At 34.4% G+C, this 10,807-nt stretch overlaps 1 protein-coding gene across 4 annotated transcripts in view; it reads left to right on the top strand.

The window, feature by feature from the left end:
* NCOA1 (nuclear receptor coactivator 1) overlaps positions 1-10,807 on the top strand; it is a 189,602-nt gene that overhangs the window by 10,538 nt on the left and 168,257 nt on the right. The gene's annotated exons all lie outside the window — the stretch shown is intronic.

The following is a 10,807-nucleotide window of genomic DNA, read 5'->3' as shown; positions in this document are numbered from 1 at the left end:
CTGTTTAAGACCCCCCCCCCCCCCAACCCCGTCTCTCTGCTGCATCCTGGAAAATGCTTCAGGGATGTGAGGTTGGGCAATTGTAGGGCTCACCTCATTTTTTCATCTTTTCTGAGGGGGTCTACTCCTCTGCCTGTTGTCCAATATCTGAAAACTGTTGTTTCATCTTGTTTTATCCAGTTTTCTGGTTATATAAACTGGGAGGATAAATCTGATTCCTGTTATTCCATCAAGGCTGTTTGTGGAAATTCCTGATTATCTTTTCCTCCTTTTTCTGTGGGTTACGATATAGGCCTAAGTAAGAGAAGCCAAGAAACTAGTTGTCCTGTTCTCAGTGTTTCAGGTGTTTGCCTTAACTGTAACAGAGGCAGAGGAGTCCCTAGCTGCCCGTGGTTCAAAACCTTTGATAATAACGAACAGGTGATTTCTCCTTGCACAGACCCTCTTACTTTTGCCTTCCGGAACCTATTGCAGTGGTAGGGTGGTTGATCAAGAATTATGGTATTCTGAGTCTCGGTCAAATACTACATAGTTTTAATAAGTTCTTAGTACTTTTAACTGAATTAAGACACGTATTTATTTGCTTTTTCTCAGCTGTTTCTATTTGCTATCATTCACCTTTAACTTTATGTTGATTGGTTTTGTTAGCTGCTTGTTAGTCATCTAACTGGTTGTCATTTTTCAGCTGGGTTGTATTTTATTCATTTGTCATGTATTTTTCTGTATCACAGAAACCTTTAGGATCTTGGAAGGGTTTGATCTTTATGCATTACATCTTTAGTTTTATTACCTGCTTCTTTGTCCCTGCTTTCCTCTACTGAAAAATGAATGAATGAATAACTGTACAGATGTAGACAAATATATTTACACATACATGCACACAGTGCATTTTCTCAATTCTAAGACTATTAATTGTGAAATGTGCCATACACTTTATATTTTCAGGAAAAAAAGAAACATATTAAGTTTATTTTGAAAGCCCTTCTTAAAGATTTACTGACAGAAGAATACATGTGTCCTTATAACTTCTGTACTATCTTTGGAATCATAAGGTTGGGTTTACTCTTTTTTTGTATGTTGACCTGCTCCCTTTTTTCTCACCTGTGCTTGCTTTCTTGGTCTCTTTACATGTTATGGTTGCCAGTATAATTTTGAGTCATATGGGAGATGTTTGGAATTTAAGTGCTTTTCTTTTTTAGCTAACCTCATAGTTTCAGTTTTTCTGTAGATAAACCGTGAATTAAATAACTTCCTTTTTGAGTCAGTTGGAAACTTTTGACAGATTGATATCTAGCACTTTGGTGATAGTACTTCGTAAAATGCAAATTGGTCACACCAATGTCTTTTAGCTCTGATAAATTCTATGATCTATTTTGAGAGATTGTGCAATTTTTACTGACCTTTTTTTTTTTTTTTTAAATTTTTACTGCCTTTAATTGCCCTTGGTTGGCTTGCAACAGACAACTTTTGTATCACAGTAGCTTTTTATTTCAGTAATTTATCATGTTTCAATCTTTCTGAAAACATTTTAAAGCCAGTTAGGCTTTCAAAGTTAAAATTCAACTGCATGTGAATTTACTTGTGCAGGTAATTCAATCCTGGTCATCTGGTCATAGTTGGATAAACAGATAACTTCTAGGGGAATGTATTTTCCATAGGTTTACATACTGGCATTACACATTACATCACAACTTATCGTTTTACTTGGCTACTGGTAGATTTTTGGCAGGGAGGGCAGCTAGCTTACACAGGGACCAGAACCCAAGACTTTGGTATTATCAGCACCAAACTCTCCCAAGTGAGGTAACCAGCCAGCCCCTATTGGTAGATTTTTTGGATTTTAGTTTCAGAAACCTAAAAATATTATTTTATGATAAACAAGTATCTTTAGAATTGAAAATATATTGTGTAGGAATTTAATATATAATAAGCAAGCATAAAAATCTGTCAGTGGTAGAATTGTTTAATAAGTTTTAGATTGATCAGATAGCAGTTAGAAAAGTTAGTATTGAGCCTATCCATATGCAAATATAGTCAACTTTTAAAAATTAAAATACTAGTGGCACTATGCAAAAAATAGTAATCCTCTAAAGTAAGACTATAAAAAAATGCTTGTAAAAAATTAAGCACATCAGTGTGAAGAAAACCAACACAGTTGAAAGTAAAAAAGAAAAAATAACAAAATGGGAAACATTTACACATATGACCTTAAATAACTACTGTGAGTATTATAAAAATATTTATGACGCCAAGATTCCAGCAAGTACATTGATAAAGGACATGCTTATTAGGTCATAAAGGGACATAGAGTAAATAAACATAATGAAAAGAGTTCAGCCTCATTGATAAAACAGAAGTGACTAATTTTTTTGTACTCATTGAGTAACCATAATAAAGAAGCTCAAAGGGAATCAAGTACTGATACATTGCTTTTGGAATTGGAGTAGCTCATTTTGAAGATAGTATGGCAGTATGTATCTTAAAAGCTATGAACATATCTAAGACCATTGATTTAATGATCTTATTCTTGGGAATTTACATTAAGTAAATAATCCAGGGAATAAAAAAGCTGTATTAGAGCTATGTTCACAATAGTATTATTTACAATAGTAAAAACTGAACAACCTAATTGGTCAATAGTGGTTGGGCTGGCCCGTGGCTCACTCGGGAGAGTGCAGTGCTGATAACACCAAGGCCACGGGTTCGGATCCTATATAGGGATGGCCAGTTGGCTCACTAGCTGAGCATGGTGTTGACAACACCAACCCAAGGGTTGAGATCCCCTTACTGGTCATCTTTAAAAAAAAAAAAATAAATAATCATAATAATAATTGGTCAATAGTGGGAAATTTATCTACAGTATTATGATAAATTAATACCCAAATAGTTCATATTCATTACATGTAAGTATAAGCACTGTGACAACAGGGACCATATCTTTTTTGTTCTCTGCTATAAAACCAGCACCTAGAATAGCTTGGCGTATAGTGGGTACTAAACAATTATTATTAGAAATGAATAAGTCAATGGAATAATTGTAAGTTAAAGAAAATTTAAAGCATACACATATAGAAACTGTTCTCAAGTACCTTAATGAGTAAGGGAGATGGGGAGCAAGTTGGTTGGTGAAGAGTTTTTTGGAGGAGTTTGAACTGGGGTTTAAAAGTTTAGTAGGTTATGTATTCTCTTGGATACCAGGAGTAGGGAAAGGTCCTGCAGGAAGAGGGATCAGTCTGACAGAATTGACTGGAGGATAAGATAGGAGCTGAGGCATAGGTAAGGGCAGCGTCCTCAGTAGACTTGTAAATCAGGCTAACTAGGTGGGACTTTATTATGCGGTACGGGAAGTCATTGATGGTTTTCAGCAGAGTTGACATTGAAGGAGTTATATAATTTAAGATGTTAATCTTGCTTTGGTATATAAAACAGGTTCAGTCAGGGAGATCAGTTTAAATTATGTTGGAAATAGAGTGGAACTTCATGTGACAAGTTCAGTTACAGTTATTGTTATAAAGCTGATGAGCTTTTCATCTTGAGGTATGAATAGGAATCTGATACCTCGTTCCTTTGCACTAGTATTATTTTTATTAATTTTGAGAAGTAAAGTTGGTTATGGAAAGGACATTGCTGCTAGAAGATAAATAAATATAGTATGTGAAAAATTTACTGAAATCTTAAGTTTTAAATGATTTACAAAAACGTTTAAGGTTAGAATAAAACCATCTTGAGAAGTATTTGTTGAATTAAGCCACACAAATATGTAGTTCTTTCAGCCTTACTTTTGTTTCTTAAAATCCCTCTTCTCTTCATTGAAGACAGAAGACATCTATGTCACCTGTCAGTTTATTCTGTCAAAAATATTGCTAGAATATATTTTTAAAATTATAATCTTTTAGAGAAGAATCAAGACTTTTAAAAACTATAAATTGAGGTCATAGTTTTCTCACTAGGGCTTTATGAAAAAGTAGATTTTCTGTTTGATTTGTTCCCCTAGCATTTAATAATGTTAGTGACATTTGAGTAGTGAAAGTTGACATTTATGAAGCAGGTGGTTATGCTGAATTAGTATCTTGAAATTTATTTGGAATAAACAAAAGAGATTTTAAGGAAAAATCAATTTATTGCCAATTATTATGCAGAACTAATTCTGCATTGTTTATAAAATGGAAAAACATTATAAATTAAATCATCTCTAGGTAAATGTGCAGATTCTTCAAAAAAGAAAATGGACATTTTACCAAGCAGTTGGACAGTGTTTTTGAACATTAATGTTTAATTCAGAATCTAGAAATTTAAATGAAAGCTTTAGATGACCAAATGATGAATTCTTAATTGAATTGACAATTCAATAGAATTGTTTAAATAATAGAAGAATATATTAGAAGAATATATCCAAGTGCCTAACTAAATTATTTTATATTTTCAGGGTTAGGGGTTAAGTTGGGAAGGGCTTTGCAGAATAGGTGATAATTTTACCTGAATCATGAGATTTAGTAATTATTTATCAAGTATGTACTGTTTGCTCTGCATGCCAAATGTTGAGTTTGCACATATCCGTAAGACATGGTCCTTTCCTTAATGGACTAACAATTGTTTATAAACTGTGTAACAAATATTGAGATAAAGGTAATAATATTCCATGTGAACACAGAGATTAATTTGCAGAAGGGACAGGAGGAGAGGGAGAGTTAGAGCTTTACAGAGAAGGTGGCATGAGCTGGGACTGCAGTAAGGGATAAACACACAATCCCTGGAGAAGGGGGAAAGGGCTGTTCTTCAGTAGGATGTGAAGCATGAAGAGGCACAGAAGGGTTTTCTTTCTTCTCATTAAACAGAGTAAGTGTATTGATCCTTTTATTGGTGGGTGTAGAAAAAAGCTCAGTTATTGTCAAACCATTTCTCATCGAATTCAATTTAGGATGTCTTTAAATATTATGGTAAATATTGTCTACAAAGAGTTATGAAGAAGCATTTTGGGACAATGGAAATGTTTGTGGTGGTGATTACACAGTTGTTTTCATTTGTCAAAACTCATTTTGCTGTACATTTAAATAAGGCATATTTTATTGCATATGCATTTTATCTCAATAATGTTGATTTTAAAATGATCTGTGAAATCACACTTCTTCCAAGTTTGTATCTAGTACTTAAAAAACTGAGTTCCTAAGGAAGAAGTTTTCAGCTACCCATTCTCAAACTCGATGTTCAACACAGAATAAACATATAAATCACACATCAGAGAGCAGAATACGTAAGGTCCATGCTTTCATGGAACTTACTTTTTAGTGGAGGAAGGAGACAATAAAGAAGAAAAACTATGTAATTAATTTCATATAATTAAGTGCTATGAAAAAAGTAAAACAAGGTAGTGGGACACACAACCATCTGTGGTAGGGAAGAGCTGTCATTTTAGATAGAGAGGGGTGGTCAGGTAAAGCCTGAACGAGGAGTCAAGCATAGCTCTATCTTTTTAATTTTGTTCCTCAAATCTGATGGAACTCACTTAAGTATAGAACTAAGACTGAATCCCTATGGGAATTACAGTTATGTTTATAACAGAGGATATAAATGTTGTAAACTTGAACAAAATTAAGTAAATTGGTACGTGGGAGATATGAATACACTTCTCTCAATTCTTATACCAGGGATTCAAAATTTAAAATTAAAATGTGAAAAAATTTAAAATTTTATGTGAAATAAAATTTAAAATTAAAATGTGGAATAAAATGCACACACAGTTGTACCTGTTTCTTATTGGTTCTTGATAATCTTTTTTCTTAATGTGAAGGAATGCCTCCTGTTCTCTGTGGTTTGTGATGAGAAATTTGCTCTCATTCTAACTGTTGTTTCTTTGTAGGCAACACACTGTTTTTCTCTGGATGCTTATAAGATTTCTTTTCTTTGTCCTTAGTTTTCAGGAAACTGTATTATGACGTGTCTATGTTTGGATTTTTGGGGGTTTAACCTGTTTGTGGTTGCTCAGTTTCTTGAATCTGTTAGGTTATGATTTTCACCAAATTTGGAAAATTGTCACTGATTATTTTTCAAACATTTTTTTTCAGTCTGTACTCTTTCTACTCTCCTTCTGGAACTTTGATGACGTGAAAGTTATATTTTTTGTATTTGTTCCACAGGTTCCTGAGGCTCCATTTATTATTATTTTTTCAATTCATTATTTTTCTGTTGTTCAGATTGTATCATTTCTATTGATCTGTCTTCAAGTTCACTGATTCTTCTGTCATCTTCGTTCTACTATTGAGTCTATTCAGAGAGCTTAATTTTGGATACTGTACTTTTCAGTTTGAAAATTTTCATTTGGTTCCTCTTCATATCTTATTTAATTGCTGTGATTTTCCATTTGTTTTAGTAGTGTCTGTAATTGTTGGGCCATTTTATTGATACCTGCTTTAAGATCATCGTCAGATAATATAAACATCTGTGTCATCTTGGTATTGGTGTCTGTTAATGGTCTTTTCTCATTTAAGTAGAGATTTTTCATATATCACTTTATGTTTTTTTCATAATGAGTAGCATTATCATCAAAACAAATTAGGAGAATAAGAAGAAAAAAGAAAATAGAACCAGTCTAGCTGTATAAGCTCAGTTTCTTTATGAAGTAGAAATAATATCTACTTCATAGACTTTTTGTAAAGACTACATGAGAACACCTGTGTGAGGTATCCAGCCTCATCCCTGGAATATAACAAATGCTTAGAAAATATTAGTTCACTTTGCTTTTCTTTTTTCTGATTATAGCATTTTGAAAACATTACTGTCAACTATATAGCATTTTAAGGGAAGAGGCTCTTTAAAGGAAGTCTTAACTTTTTCCCTCCACTAGTTCTCTAAATTGTGATTACTTAATACAAGTGTCCACCTGTTTCTCAATACTGGTGTATGAGTCTGTTTCTGTTGCTTATAACAGAATACCTGAAACTGGGTAATTTTTAAAGAAATAAAATTTATTTTTTATAGTTTTGGTGTCTGGGAAGTCCAAAATTCAGGGAATACATCTGGGGAGGGTCTTCTTTCTGGTGGGGTAACTCTGCAGTAACTCAAGGTATCACATGGTGAGAATGAGCTAAGCAAGAGAGAGCTAAACTTCTCACTCGCTCTCCTTATAAAGCCATTAGAACCACACCCATTAATTCATGAATGGATTTATCCATTCATGAGGGCATAGTCTTCACAATGTAAATACCTCTTAAAGGCCCTGACTTTGCAATACCATAATTGGATTTCCCACTGTCTTAATACTCTTAAAATGGGGGTCAAGTTTCCAACACATGAACTTTTGGGGGACACATTTAACCAATAGTAACTGGCTTAGTTTTTTTGTTGGGAATGGACCTTTTTATTGTTAAACCTGGTGAGTATCCTCCTTATCCTAGGCCTTAGGGAATTTATCCACTTTATTTTATTCTTTAGAGAATCTCCTCTATCTCCAGTACTCATCTAGGGCACAAGTAGAATGATGTATTGTTGTAAGCCTCCTGCTACTTGCTGCCCAAGATGACAAGTACGCTTTCTCTTTTTGTTTTTAGGATTTTGCAACTAAGCATTATGGGCAAGGTAAAAGGAGGAAGAGGTAGGGAAGGGGTGGTGGTGATGACAGAAATACACATAGGGGAGTGACAAAGCTTAGGAAATCCCAGTAGCTTCTTAAAGCCACTGGTAGGACTTGACTCTTGCTGAGTTGGTAATTGGAAGCCCTCTTGGACTGATGCATCTTGAGTTTTAACCTTTTTCATTAAACCTTGTTGGCCTTCACAATGGAAAGGTTTTCCTGAGGAAATAACATTTCAGCTGAATTCTGAAAGATGAGTTAGGAGTTAATAGATGAAGGAAAAAGAGTGTGCCAGGCAGACAGAACCAGCACATCTGAGGTGGTTAAAGTAAGGAGGGAGCATAGCACATTGACAGTACTAAAAGAATGTTGGTACGGTAATAAACATAGTGTGGTATTGGCAAAGAGATAGACACGTAGATCATTAGAATAGATAGTTCAGAAATAAGACCCACACAAATATGGACGATTGATTTTTTGACAAAGGTGTAAAAGCCATTTGGTGGAGAAAGGATAGCCTCTTTAGTAAATAGTAGTGGTTTTGCATTCATGTGCAAAAAAAATGAAATTTGATTTATATCTCACACCTTATATAACAAATAACTCAAAATGCATCATAGATCTAAATGTGAAATGTGAAACTTTTAAAGATTTTGGAAGAAAGCATAGGAAAGAGTTCTTAGACATGACACCAAAAGCACAATTCATTAAAGAAAAAAATGATAAATTGGACTTCATAGAAATTAAAAGCATTTGTTTTGTTAAGTACTGTTAAGTGAATGAAAATACAAGTACAGGCTGAGAGAAATTATTTGCAAATCACATACCCAGTAAAGGACTTGTATCAAGAATATATAAAGCATTCTCAAAACTCAACAGTAGGGAAACAACCCAATTTAAAAATGGGCAAAAGATATAGACATTTCATTAAAGAGGCTATACTGTTGGTAAATAAGCACATGAAAAGATGTTTGAAATCATTAGCCATTAGGGAAATGCAAATTAAAACCACTGTGAGATACCACTACATAGCTATTTGAATAACTAAAATAAGAAATAATGACAATACTAGGTACTGGCAAGGATGCAGAAAAACTGGAACTCTCATACATTGCAGGGGACAATGAAAAATGGTAAATACTTTTTTTACAAAAAGAAATTTAGGAATGAATATATATTTATAGAATAGTTGCAAAGATAGTATAAGAGCCCTATATACCTCAGTTTCTCATAATGTTAACATCTCACAAAACCATGATATATATTTTAAAACTAAGAAATAAACATTGGTACATTGCTTTTAACTAAACTCCAGACTTTATTTAGATTTTCCCAGTTTTTCCACCGATGTCCTTTTTTGGTTCCAGAATCCAATTCAGGATTCCACATTGCATTTAGGCATCCTGTTTCCTTAGTCTCTTCTAGTTTGTGACATTTTGTTAGTCTTTCCTTGTTTTTGATAACTTTGATGCTGTTGATTAATACTGGCTGGGTATTTTGTAGAATATTCCTCGATTGGGTTTGTCTGATGATTTTCTCATGATTAGACTTGGGATATGATTTTTTTGGGAAGAATACCACAGAAGTGAAGTACCCTTCTCATCACATTATATCAGGGAATACAATATCAACATGATTATTACTGGTGATATTAACCTTACCAATTTGTTTTTATATACCCTGGAAAACAATTTGTTACTTTTTAATATAGTTAAACATACATTTACCATATGACCCACCAATCACACTCTGAATATTTATCCTATAATATAAAAACTTTTTAGAGTGCCACCTTGTAACACTAAGACCACAGGTAAGGGTTTGGATCCCCACTGGCCAGCCACCAAAAAAAAAAAAAAAAAAAGAATAAAAAATGTTCACATAAAAGCCTATATACAAATATTTATAGCAGCTCTATTCATAATTATCAAAAACTGGGAACAGCTGAAATGTTTTTTAATGGGTAGAAAGATAAATAAGTGGTGGAATATCCATACAGTGGTTTACTACTCAGCGATAAAAAGGAACAGATTACTGATACATGTAGCAACTTGAATGAATCTCACAGGTATTGTGCTGGGTGAAAGAAGCCAGTCTCAAAAAATTGTGTACTGTGTGGTTCCATTTTGTGATAAGACAGGGCCATTCTGATACAGAACAGGTTAGGAGTTAGTGTGATGTGGGGTGTGGCCATAAAGCATAAGGGAGTCTTTTTGGTGGGGATGGAACTGTTCTGTATTCTGCTGGTTGTGAGTTGTAAGATTCTATGCGTGTGTTAAAATTTATAGAATTGTACACACAAAATACAATTTTTTAAAAAGTAAAGCTGAAGTAAAAAGAAAACAAGATTGCATAACTGAAACATAGGGAACAATAGCAAAAATGGTATGATGTAAGACTGGAAAATAGAGAGGAGTCACATCATTTGGTCCCCACAGGACTTACACATTATAAGGGTTCTGGGAAGCTTTTGAAGGGTTTTAAGCAGGGGAATGACCTGATCAGGTTGATTTTTTTTTTTTTTTTCTTTTTTTAAATAAGATCTCTTTCATCTTTCAGGGTGGAGAATGAACTGGTGGTGGTGATCAGGTGGGCGGGTGGGGGATGGAAGATGTAAGAGAAAGAATAGAAGATAAGCCATTTGCTTCACCTCTCTCACACATTTTTTGGTAGAGCCCAATTCCTGAAGTCTGTTTTTAGTATTAGGATCATGGTGATGACAAGAATAATTATAATTACAGGTAATTGTTCCTATACTTTTGATTTTTTAAAGTGCATTCTGTGTTTGTGTACTTTATACCCTGCTTTTTATTTTTTTTTATTTTTTTATTTTTTTGTCTTTTGTCTTTTTTCCGTGGCCGGCAACGGATCGCAACCCTCAGTGTTGCCCCCGTACCGGACCGGGGACCGGCAACGGGATCGCAAGCCTCGGCGTTGCTCCCGCGCCTCGCTCAGCCAGTGAGCGGGAGCCGGTCTGTACGTGGGATCCGAACCCTCGGACGGGAGCGCCGCGCGCTTCCCAAGGGCGCACTATCCAGTGCGCCACCGGGCCGGCCCCTATACCCTGCTTTTTAAAAATGAATAAGTGAGGTTTAGTAACCAACTAACGTATTGTCTGTATGTGTCTAGCCAATATGTTGGTTTCAAAAGTGTTGCCATCTTTGAAAAAATATTATGTATGCATTTCTTGGAATATTATTGCACTTGCTCTTACTTTTTAAAAATGAGTCAAAAATTAAA

The sequence above is a fragment of the Galeopterus variegatus genome, unplaced genomic scaffold (genome assembly GCF_000696425.1).
Source record: "Galeopterus variegatus unplaced genomic scaffold, G_variegatus-3.0.2 Scaffold620, whole genome shotgun sequence".
Taxonomy (NCBI): Eukaryota; Metazoa; Chordata; class Mammalia; order Dermoptera; family Cynocephalidae; genus Galeopterus; species Galeopterus variegatus.
This window is presented reverse-complemented; position numbering and strand designations above follow the sequence as displayed.